Source organism: Callionymus lyra, chromosome 2, assembly GCF_982586985.1.
Source record: "Callionymus lyra chromosome 2, fCalLyr1.hap1.1, whole genome shotgun sequence".
In the NCBI taxonomy this organism is placed as follows: Eukaryota; Metazoa; Chordata; class Actinopteri; order Syngnathiformes; family Callionymidae; genus Callionymus; species Callionymus lyra.
In genome coordinates this window covers 2,320,036-2,330,035 of record NC_141819.1, presented here as the reverse complement: position 1 = coordinate 2,330,035, position 10,000 = coordinate 2,320,036, and the positions used below count along the sequence as shown (strand labels likewise).

At 40.9% G+C, this 10,000-nt stretch overlaps 1 protein-coding gene across 4 annotated transcripts in view; it reads right to left on the bottom strand.

Annotated features, from left to right (window-relative positions):
• Positions 1–10,000, bottom strand: part of celf5a (cugbp, Elav-like family member 5a) — a 352,295-nt gene that overhangs the window by 330,918 nt on the left and 11,377 nt on the right. The gene's annotated exons all lie outside the window — the stretch shown is intronic.

Below are 10,000 nucleotides of genomic sequence, written 5' to 3'. Positions count from 1 at the left end.
GAGCCTCATGTACTAAGAAGTTCGTAGATCTTCTACTAAATATGAGCCTCATGTACTAAGAAGTTCGTAGATCTACTAAATATGAGCCTCATGTACTAAGAAGTTCGTAGATCTTCTACTAAATATGAGCCTCATGTACTAAGAAGTTCGTAGATCTACTACTAAATATGAGCCTCATGTACTAAGAAGTTCGTAGATCTTCTACTAAATATGAACCTCATGTACTAAGAAGTTCGTAGATCTTCTACTAAATATGAGCCTCATGTACTAAGAAGTTCGTAGATCTTCTACTAAATATGAGCCTCATGAACTAAGAAGTTCGTAGATCTTCTACTAAATATGAACCTCATGTACTAAGAAGTTCGTAGATCTTCTACTAAATATGAGCCTCGTGTACTAAGAAGTTCGTAGATCTTCTACTAAATATGAGCCTCATGTACTAAGAAGTTCGTAGATCTTCTACTAAATATGAGCCTCATGTACTAAGAAGTTCGTAGATCTTCTACTAAATATGAACCTCATGTACTAAGAAGTTCGTAGATCTTCTACTAAATATGAGCCTCGTGTACTAAGAAGTTCGTAGATCTTCTACTAAATATGAGCCTCATGTACTAAGAAGTTCGTAGATCTTCTACTAAATATGAGCCTCATGTACTAAGAAGTTCGTAGATCTTCTACTAAATATGAGCCTCATGTACTAAGAAGTTCGTAGATCTTCTACTAAATATGAGCCTCATGTACTAAGAAGTTCGTAGATCTTCTACTAAATATGAGCCTCATGTACTAAGAAGTTCGTAGATCTTCTACTAAATATGAGCCTCTTAGCAGCCGCCAAGTTCATGACAACTTTTTCCAATCTTGTTTTCTTGCGTTACCCTGGTTAGGGTCACGGGGGCAGCAGCTTCGGTAAAGAGACCCAGACGTTCCTCTCCTCGGCTGCATCGTCCAGCTCACTCCCGAGGGACCCCGAGGTGTTCCCGGACCAGATGAGAGTCAAAGGTCTCTCCAGCGAGACCTGGGTCTGCCCCGTGGCCTCCTCCCGGCGGAACATGAACTCCTCACCACCTCGACTGACTCTTCTCAACGAGGAGGAGCAGCCGATCTACTCCGAGTCTCTCCCGGATGACCTTCTTCTTCTCATCTCCAAGAGAGAGTCCAGACGCTCTACAGAGGAAACTCAATTCAGCCGCTCGTACCCACGACCTTCAGTCTCTACCCACCGCTCGTGACCAAAGGTTGGATCGACCGATATATACAGAGAGCTTTGCCTTTTGGCTCAGCTCTCTCTTCACCACCCCGGATCAGTGCAGCATCCAAAACAAGTGCAGACTTCGCCCTAATCCACCTGTCGATCTCACGCTCCGTTCTTCCCTCACTGGTGAACAAAACCCAAAGATGCTTGGACTCCTCCCCTCGGGGCGACATTTTCTATGTTAGCAAATATTTCATTTAAATTTGGAGAAATAATAATAATTAAAAAACACTCAATCAAGGAGGAAACTGAACTTCTGTCTCGTCATGAGTACTGAGGTGAACAGATTTGTTCCAGGTATTATAAAAAAAAGGAGAAAAAAAGAAGAAACTGAAGAAGAAACTTAAGAAGAAACTGAAGAAGAAACTGAAGAAGAAACTGAAGAAGAAACTGAAGAAGAAACTGAAGATAAACTGAAGAAGAAACTGAAGAAGAAACTTAAGAAGAAACTGCAGAAGAAACTGAAGAAGAAACTGAAGAAGAAACTGAAGAAGAAACTGAAGATAAACTGAAGAAGAAACTGAAGAAGAAACTTAAGAAGAAACTGAAGAAGAAACTGAAGAAGAAACTGAAGAAGAAACTGAAGAAACTGAAGAAGAAACTGAAGAAGAAACTGAAGAAGAAACTGAAGAAGAAACTGAAGAAGAAACTGAAGATAAACTGAAGAAGAAACTGAAGAAGAAACTTAAGAAGAAACTGAAGAAGAAACTGAAGAAGAAACTGAAGAAGAAACTGAAGAAGAAACTGAAGAAGAAACTGAAGAAGAAACTGAAGAAGAAACTGAAGAAACTGAAGATAAACTGAAGAAGAAACTGAAGAAGAAACTGAAGAAGAAACTGTAACATCTTAACAAAATCACGACGAGGTTCAAAGCCTCGTAACAAATATTCAGGCCTGAGTTGATACAAACGTGCAGGTTTGTGGTACAAACTTCAATCTTTACTTTTGTAATATCTGCGACTTTCTTCAAAGATATTTAAATAGAAAATCACTACAAACAATAAAAATGTCGATCGATGCACATTTGATTTAAGATAAACTTTTTTCAAACTGACTTCATCGAACAAAGACGTCAATAAACCGTTCGTACGTTAGCGACTCTGACTGTTGGTCCTCGTCTTATGTGTTGAGATTCAGACGTGAAGCTACATGAACGATCGATGCCAGCGTCGGCGACGAGCCTGAAGACGAACATATGGTCAGTTTATCGCAGGTGTGACACCGACTCACTTCTGAACCCACGATTACGACTCGAGTCAAGTTCCTGGACGGCGAGAGAGAAACGAGACGATCCCAGAATGTTGGTTGAATATTTGTCTCACAAATGTATGTCAGTGAGAGTTTATTCAGTTTTATTAAACCTAAGAAGACACTTAGTAAGTGCAGACCTCCACCAAGCAGCTGCATTTACTGTATCTACAAAAGCACCTCTTTTAGCATTTGAAATAACATCGAGACTCCAGGTGACAAGAACTCGCTCGCACAACCCAGTAGAAGCTTCTTTGAGCTGCTGCTAGAACGGATGTTGAGTCTATAGCATCCAGAAGTTAGTTGAAGTGAGTTACTTTTTAGGTACTTTTTAGTTACTTTGTAGTTACTTTACTAACTTACTTTTTGTTATCAAAGTCATAAAAATGCCGTTGGTTTTGAGCTTATTTGCTTACAGAGAGATAATGAAGTGTATTATTATAACAATGAAGTGTATTATTATAACAATGAAGTGTATTATTATAACAATGAAGTGTATTATTATAACAATGAAGTGTATTATTATAACAATGAAGTGTATTATTATAACAATGAAGTGTATTATTATAACAATGAAGTGTATTATTATAACAATGAAGTGTGTTATTATAACAATGAAGTGTATTATTATAACAATGAAGTGTATTATTATAACAATGAAGTGTATCATTATAACAATGAAGTGTATTATTATAACAATGAAGTGTATTATTATAACAATGAAGTGTATCATTATAACAATGAAGTGTATTATTATAACAATGAAGTGTATTATTATAACAATGAAGTGTATTATTATAACAATGAAGTGTATCATTATAACAATGAAGTGTATTATTATAACAATGAAGTGTATTATTATAACAATGAAGTGAGAAATGTGTTCACAACAATTACAAATTAATTGACATCATTCAATAAAGCTTCAGTGTAAGACTGCACGATATTGGAAATAAGTGCGATGTTTTTTTATTTCACCTTAAAATGTAGCCATGAGTACTGTAGTGAAGGTTTAAAGAAGGAAATCGATGATATTTCACTTTGGTTTATTAAAACGCTTCGGTGTCGACATGATGGTAGAAAAATATCTCTTCTAACGCTCAGTCTCGCGGGACTTGCATCGGTTTCCTGTGAAACTGAGCGACATCAGAGAGGAGCCGCCGGCGCGTCGTGATATCACCAAATCAATAATAAATCCTTGTACACGCACACATAACACTTTATAAATGATGCTAACAACTTAGCTTGTTAGCATACGGTGAAGACGCACACATAACACTTTATAAATGACGCTAACAACTTAGCTCGTTAGCATACAGTGAAGACGCACACATAACACTTTATAAATGACGCTAACAACTTAGCTTGTTAGCATACAGTGAAGACGCACACATAACACTTTATAAATGACACTAACAACTTAGCTCGTTAGCATACGGTGAAGACGCACACATAACACTTTATAAATGATGCTAACAACTTAGCTCGTTAGCATACGGTGAAGACGCACACATAACACTTTATAAATGACGCTAACAACTTAGCTCGTTAGCATACGGTGAAGACGCACACATAACACTTTATAAATGACGCTAACAACTTAGCTCGTTAGCATACGGTGAAGACGCACACATAACACTTTATAAATGACGCTAACAACTTAGCTCGTTAGCATACGGTGAAGACGCACACATAACACTTTATAAATGATGCTAACAACTTAGCTCGTTAGCATACGGTGAAGACGCACACATAACACTTTATAAATGACGCTAACAACTTAGCTCGTTAGCATATGGTGAAGACGGACAGGTTTGTTTGTAAGTTCACAATCTTCTAAGAAAACAACTGAGACGAGATGAAAAGTTCTTACAATATGTATTTATCAGTTTATTTATTCTTGTATTCATCAGTCTGTTCTTCTGTCATCTGCTCTGTGTCAATGATTTAAAAGTCACAAAGAAGTATTAAAGAACCATCATTAATAAACAAACATAATATTAAAAACCTTTAAATCAAGTTGATAAAAATAACTTTGAACTTGTTGAACTTGTGTCCGTGGATTGATGGACGAGCGTCAAGAGACAGTGAAGTGTGTGAAGGGAGTCGAGCTCGTCCTCCACGATTAAAGCCAGATCCATCAACACAGTGGGTTCACATCCCAGACGAGCGTTAATGGATCTCCAAGCTGTAAATAACGTGCGCGGATCACAATTAGTGTCTTCTTTATACTTCAGGGAGGACGAGCCAAGAGTCTCGGCAGGTCCTGTCAGCAGAGGATCCTCACGAGGATCAATGAAAGTTTCACGGAGTTCTGCTGCAGAAGAACTTCTTCAGTGCAGGTGACAGGAAGTGATGCAGAGGAAGTGATGTAGAGGAAGTGATGTAGAGGAAGTGATGTAGAGGAAGTGATGCAGAGGAAGTGATGTAGAGGAAGTGATGTAGAGGAAGTGATGTAGAGGAAGTGATGTAGAGGAAGTGATGCAGAGGAAGTGATGTAGAGGAAGTGATGTAGAGGAAGTGATGCAGAGGAAGTGATGCAGAGGAAGTGATGCAGAGGAAGTGATGTTGAGGAAGTGATGTAGAGGAAGTGATGTAGAGGAAGTGATGTAGAGGAAGTGATGCAGAGGAAGTGATGTAGAGGAAGTGATGTAGAGGAAGTGATGTAGAGGAAGTGATGCAGAGGAAGTGATGTAGAGGAAGTGATGTAGAGGAAGTGATGCAGAGGAAGTGATGTAGAGGAAGTGATGTAGAGGAAGTGATGCAGAGGAAGTGATGTAGAGGAAGTGATGTAGAGGAAGTGATGCAGAGGAAGTGATGCAGAGGAAGTGATGCAGAGGAAGTGATGCAGAGGAAGAGATGTAGAGGAAGTGATGTAGAGGAAGTGATGCAGAGGAAGTGATGCAGAGGAAGTGATGCAGAGGAAGTGATGCAGAGGAAGTGATGTAGAGGAAGTGATGCAGAGGAAGTGATGTAGAGGAAGTGATGCAGAGGAAGTGATGCAGAGGAAGTGATGCAGAGGAAGTGATGCAGAGGAAGTGATGCAGAGGAAGTGATGCAGAGGAAGTGATGTAGAGGAAGTGATGCAGAGGAAGTGATGTAGAGGAAGTGATGCAGAGGAAGTGATGTTGAGGAAGTGATGTAGAGGAAGTGATGTAGAGGAAGTGATGTAGAGGAAGTGATGCAGAGGAAGTGATGCAGAGGAAGTGATGCAGAGGAAGTGATGCAGAGGAAGTGATGTAGAGGAAGTGATGTAGAGGAAGTGATGCAGAGGAAGTGATGTAGAGGAAGTGATGCAGAGGAAGTGATGTTGAGGAAGTGATGTAGAGGAAGTGATGTAGAGGAAGTGATGTAGAGGAAGTGATGCAGAGGAAGTGATGCAGAGGAAGTGATGCAGAGGAAGTGATGTTGAGGAAGTGATGCAGAGGAAGTGATGCAGTGGAAGTGATGCAGAGGAAGTGATGTAGAGGAAGTGATGTAGAGGAAGTGATGCAGAGGAAGTGATGCAGAGGAAGTGATGCAGAGGAAGTGATGCAGAGGAAGAGATGTAGAGGAAGTGATGTAGAGGAAGTGATGCAGAGGAAGTGATGTAGAGGAAGTGATGTAGAGGAAGTGATGCAGAGGAAGTGATGTAGAGGAAGTGATGTAGAGGAAGTGATGTAGAGGAAGTGATGCAGAGGAAGTGATGTAGAGGAAGTGATGCAGAGGAAGTGATGTAGAGGAAGTGATGTAGAGGAAGTGATGCAGAGGAAGTGATGCAGAGGAAGTGATGCAGAGGAAGTGATGCAGAGGAAGAGATGTAGAGGAAGTGATGCAGAGGAAGTGATGCAGAGGAAGTGATGCAGAGGAAGTGATGCAGAGGAAGAGATGTAGAGGAAGTGATGCAGAGGAAGTGATGCAGAGGAAGAGATGTAGAGGAAGTGATGTAGAGGAAGTGATGTAGAGGAAGTGATGCAGAGGAAGTGATGCAGAGGAAGTGATGTAGAGGAAGTGATGTAGAGGAAGTGATGTAGAGGAAGTGATGTAGAGGAAGTGATGCAGAGGAAGTGATGCAGAGGAAGTGATGCAGAGGAAGTGATGCAGAGGAAGAGATGTAGAGGAAGTGATGCAGAGGAAGTGATGCAGAGGAAGTGATGCAGAGGAAGTGATGCAGAGGAAGTGATGTAGAGGAAGTGATGCAGAGGAAGTGATGCAGAGGAAGTGATGCAGAGGAAGTGATGCAGAGGAAGTGATGTAGAGGAAGTGATGCAGAGGAAGTGATGCAGAGGAAGTGATGCAGAGGAAGAGATGTAGAGGAAGTGATGCAGAGGAAGTGATGCAGAGGAAGAGATGTAGAGGAAGTGATGCAGAGGAAGAGATGTAGAGGAAGTGATGCAGAGGAAGTGATGTAGAGGAAGTGATGCAGAGGAAGTGATGCAGAGGAAGTGATGCAGAGGAAGAGATGTAGAGGAAGTGATGCAGAGGAAGAGATGTAGAGGAAGTGATGCAGAGGAAGTGATGTAGAGGAAGTGATGCAGAGGAAGTGATGCAGAGGAAGTGATGCAGAGGAAGAGATGTAGAGGAAGTGATGCAGAGGAAGAGATGTAGAGGAAGAGATGTAGAGGAAGTGATGTAGAGGAAGTGATGCAGAGGAAGTGATGCAGAGGAAGTGATGCAGAGGAAGTGATGCAGAGGAAGAGATGTAGAGGAAGTGATGCAGAGGAAGTGATGTAGAGGAAGTGATGCAGAGGAAGTGATGCAGAGGAAGTGATGCAGAGGAAGTGATGTAGAGGAAGTGATGCAGAGGAAGTGATGCAGAGGAAGTGATGCGGAGGAAGTGATGCAGAGGAAGTGATGCAGAGGAAGTGATGCAGAGGAAGTGATGTAGAGGAAGTGATGTAGAGGAAGTGATGTAGAGGAAGTGATGTGGAGGAAGTGATGTAGAGGAAGTGATGCGGAGGAAGTGATGCAGAGGAAGTGATGCAGAGGAAGTGATGCAGAGGAAGTTATGTAGAGGAAGTGATGTAGAGGAAGTGATGCAGAGGAAGTGATGTAGAGGAAGTGATGCAGAGGAAGTGATGTAGAGGAAGTGATGCAGAGGAAGTGATGCAGAGGAAGTGATGCGGAGGAAGTGATGCAGAGGAAGTGATGTAGAGGAAGTGATGTAGAGGAAGTGATGTAGAGGAAGTGATGCAGAGGAAGTGATGCAGAGGAAGTGATGCGGAGGAAGTGATGCAGAGGAAGTGATGCAGAGGAAGTGATGCAGAGGAAGTGATGTAGAGGAAGTGATGTAGAGGAAGTGATGTAGAGGAAGTGATGTGGAGGAAGTGATGTAGAGGAAGTGATGTAGAGGAAGTGATGTAGAGGAAGTGATGTAGAGGAAGTGATGTGGAGGAAGTGATGTAGAGGAAGTGATGCAGAGGAAGTTATGTAGAGGAAGTGATGCAGAGGAAGTGATGTAGAGGAAGTGATGTAGAGGAAGTGATGTAGAGGAAGTGATGCAGAGGAAGTGATGCAGAGGAAGTGATGCGGAGGAAGTGATGCAGAGGAAGTGATGCAGAGGAAGTGATGTAGAGGAAGTGATGTAGAGGAAGTGATGTAGAGGAAGTGATGTGGAGGAAGTGATGTAGAGGAAGTGATGCGGAGGAAGTGATGCAGAGGAAGTGATGCAGAGGAAGTGATGCAGAGGAAGTTATGTAGAGGAAGTGATGTAGAGGAAGTGATGCAGAGGAAGTGATGTAGAGGAAGTGATGTAGAGGAAGTGATGCAGAGGAAGTGATGTAGAGGAAGTGATGCAGAGGAAGTGATGTAGAGGAAGTGATGTAGAGGAAGTGATGTAGAGGAAGTGATGTAGAGGAAGTGATGTAGAGGAAGTGATGTAGAGGAAGTGATGCAGAGGAAGTGATGCAGAGGAAGTGATGCAGAGGAAGTGATGTAGAGGAAGTGATGTAGAGGAAGTGATGCAGAGGAAGTGATGTAGAGGAAGTGATGTAGAGGAAGTGATGCAGAGGAAGTGATGCAGAGGAGTGATGCAGAGGAAGTGATGCAGAGGAAGTGATGTAGAGGAAGTGATGTAGAGGAAGTGATGTAGAGGAAGTGATGTAGAGGAAGTGATGCAGAGGAAGTGATGCAGAGGAAGTGATGCAGAGGAAGTGATGTAGAGGAAGTGATGTAGAGGAAGTGATGTAGAGGAAGTGATGTAGAGGAAGTGATGTAGAGGAAGTGATGCAGAGGAAGTGATGCAGAGGAAGTGATGCAGAGGAAGTGATGTAGAGGAAGTGATGTAGAGGAAGTGATGCAGAGGAAGTGATGTAGAGGAAGTGATGTAGAGGAAGTGATGCAGAGGAAGTGATGCAGAGGAGTGATGCAGAGGAAGTGATGCAGAGGAAGTGATGTAGAGGAAGTGATGTAGAGGAAGTGATGTAGAGGAAGTGATGCAGAGGAAGTGATGTAGAGGAAGTGATGCAGAGGAAGTGATGTAGAGGAGTGATGTAGAGGAAGTGATGTAGAGGAAGTGATGTAGAGGAAGTGATGCAGAGGAAGGAAAACAATAAATGAATTTAATAAATAAATGAAATTTAATTCAAGACACAACAGACACACAAATAATGATTCGTTCAAAAGACATTTGTGTGTCAAGAGTGTGTTGATATGTATCACGATACAAAAATACGACATATAGTGATAGTGTAGTAACAAGTATATATATATATACAGTATATATATATATACTGTATATATATATAATATATTAACTTTTTAAATATAAAATAATGAAATGAAATTATTCATAAAATATTCAATGCTGAAAACAACAACAATATTTCAATACAAAAAAGTAAAAAGTAATTATTCAATGGTTCAATGATGGAAGTACTTCTAGATACTCAACTAGTACCATGAATGCACTCAACACATGCATGATGTATGTATGAACTCCTGACTTCTCCACATGTTCCTCGTGTCACTTCATGTATATTTCACTAAAACACCCTGAACGTTTGATCCTGTGGCTTCGGATCAATCGGTCGTCATGGAGACGCGATCGTAGCTGATGTTGATTCTCAGATTCTTCAGATGTTTGACGACACTTCGTTACTGCATTACTATATTGTTTATATGTTTGTTACTGCACTAGTGCTTTGTTACTGTACTATCACTTTGTTACTGCACTATCACTTTATTACTGCACTATTACTATATTGTTTATATGTTTGTTACTGCACTATCGCTTTGTTACTGTACTATCACTTTGTTACTGCACTATCGCTTTGTTACTGTACTATCACTTTGTTACTGCACTATCACTTTGTTACTGCACTATCGCTTTGTTACTGCACTATCACTTTGTTACTGCACTATTACTTTGTTACTGTACTATCACTTTGTTACTGTACTATCGCTTAGTTAGTGCACTATCACTTTGTTACTGCACTATCACTTTGTTACTGTACTATCACTTTGTTACTGTACTATCACTTTGTTACTGCACTATCACTTTGTTACTGTACTATCACTTTG